This window comes from Sinocyclocheilus anshuiensis, unplaced genomic scaffold (assembly GCF_001515605.1).
Source record: "Sinocyclocheilus anshuiensis isolate Anshui unplaced genomic scaffold, SAMN03320099.WGS_v1.1 scaffold355, whole genome shotgun sequence".
Lineage (NCBI taxonomy): Eukaryota > Metazoa > Chordata > Actinopteri > Cypriniformes > Cyprinidae > Sinocyclocheilus > Sinocyclocheilus anshuiensis.
Genome location: NW_015549571.1, coordinates 2,446,228 through 2,448,659, shown reverse-complemented (window position 1 = coordinate 2,448,659; position 2,432 = coordinate 2,446,228). Strand labels below are relative to the sequence as shown.

At 37.4% G+C, this 2,432-nt stretch overlaps 1 protein-coding gene across 1 annotated transcript in view; it reads left to right on the top strand.

Annotated features, from left to right (window-relative positions):
* Positions 1-2,432, top strand: part of LOC107657358 (pre-mRNA-processing factor 40 homolog A-like) — a 43,816-nt gene that overhangs the window by 8,982 nt on the left and 32,402 nt on the right. The window lies entirely within an intron of this gene.

Here is a 2,432-nt window from a genome sequence, read left to right as displayed (position 1 = left end):
CCAATCTGTATGTGTAAAAAAACTAACTGTTGCAAATGTCTAAATGACTTGTTGTGCATGTGGGGCAAAAAGTTCCCGAAATAAACCGATATGTACAGCTCCGTCTTTCTTTTCTCTGCGCTTACAATTTTGGCATTGTTCTCTCACTAACTGAGTTTTGCAAGCGTGAGGGGGAGGGCGGGGCCACCTTCTTCTTGTAGCCAATCAAATGAGCCTCTCGCTGACTCTCCAGTTATTCTTATCTGATTGGTCCAATCAACACATCATACCCAAGACATTAATCTTCATTTAGTTTAGGATCGTTCTTGCTGTCGGAATGGTACTTTTAACATACACATACAGTAACAATTTTTATTTAAAAATAACAACTTCATTAAAACATGCTCCTTTCATAAGCTGTGTTCCTTTAGGCTAGACTCCCATGTGTTCATACTGAATTGCGAGCTGGTGCTAACATTATTTGGTTTGGCTTTACATTGAAATGTCTTAATCTGCTTACACCAGTGAGCTGATGTTAAACTTTATAATCAAAATGATGTTATGTGACAATGCTCAACACTATGGTATCACTATGGTATCGTTACACGATAGTATTACAGATGAGCAAACCCTAAAACAGACAACAGTTTACAGATGTTTTTCAGTGGCAGCAGAACTATGACTAAACTTTTGGGTGAAACTTGTTTACTTTTTTCATACTTTTATTACTTGTGGGAAAACTAGAAACACTTAACAAATAAGTATAAAGAATGGCATTGGTTTTGTACATTTAATTTTTGTTTAACGTTATTAATAAATATGTTGTTCAATTAGCATGTTTTTGTGTTTTGCTTTGGTACCGAAATTGGTACAATGAATGAATGAATATAACTTTAACTACCACCACGAGTGCCGTCTATTATTGCCTTGTTTGACCGCGAATAATACGCTGTCACTTTAATTCAGCGTGTGCAGCACAGCAGAAATAGACTTGCGCCTGTGTCGAGCTCGTCCGCACTCATCCGCAGTTGAGTATACTTTGAAAGCTGTGCACGAGACGGAATGGAACGCGGAGAGTGAAGTATACCCGGGATTATAGATTCCGTGCGGAAATGATCGTAGCATGACTGCTGCAGACGCACCGCTCCTGGAGCGCAGACCAATATAATCATTAGGTTTTAGCCAGGTTTCAGTCAAGCAGAATACATCAAAACTATTATCTGTGACCATTTCATTTACAATAACTGCTTTGGGTGAGAGTGAATCTAATGTTAGGAGCCCAAACTTTAAAAATTGTTTTTTGTTCATTTATTTTACATTTTTCTGGTTTAATCACGATCAGATTTTTTCTTAAAATAACAAATAACTTACACAAAGTTTAAATATAAAACACTGAAAATCAGCAAACACGGTGGAACCAAATAAATAAGAAACGAATGTTAAAAAAGCTTCCAAAATCATCTTAGATAAACGGCAGAAGTCAAAAAACCTTCCAAAGTCCAAAATAGTTTTAAGATCATATGATATAAGTTTTAAATAAATAAAAAAAGTAATAATCAAGGAAATCTGTCTGCCATTTTTTTGTTTTTGCTGTATCGAAAACATACCGAACCGTGACACCCCTGTGTCGTATCAAACCAAACCGTGAATTTTGTGAACTGTTACACCCCTACTAGCGATGTGTGTTTATGCTGAAATGATAACAACAACAAAAAACGGTTTGTCTTTTCAAATCTTCTATTTCGTGGCATTATATTTATCGAGCTTGCTCGTGCGGTTTGTTTAGCGCTTCAGAAATGTGACGTTATTTTCACTCAAAGGCAGCATAGTGAGCGCCGATGCTCCCTAGAATTTGCGATGCATTGTGGGATTTTTCAGGGAGCGAACGTTCCAGTGCACTGGGACGTTATTTTCACTCAAAGGCAGCATAGTGAGCGCCGATGCTCCCTAGAATTTGCGATGCATTGTGGGATTTTTCAGGGAGCGAACGTTCCAGTGCACTGGAAGGATTTTTCAATTGAGACAGCTCCCTGATCAGTGCCCTGACTACTGAACAAGGGAGCTGATTGAGACGCAGATTGAGAATGATATCATCCTTTGGTGTGGATGCTAATACAGTTATATTTAACATTCTTTATGTGAATGGACCTTAAGATTCCATCAACATTAGTACTTATAGTTATTATGTGAATTCCACAAAATAAATGTGCTTGTCATATTTATAGACAAGATTTATAGGGTTTAAAATGATTCGGGACATTTCTTGGAAGTTTTCATGCAATTTACCCTAATATGTAGATGAGAGAATTGTATAGACTTAAACATGAATATAAACATGTAAAGTCACTGATATGATTGCTATAGTGTTGTCTTATTGGACCTGATGCTCCACCTGTGTGTGTGTGTCTGTCTGTGTGTCTGTGTCTGTGTGTCTGTGTCTGTGTGTCTGTGTG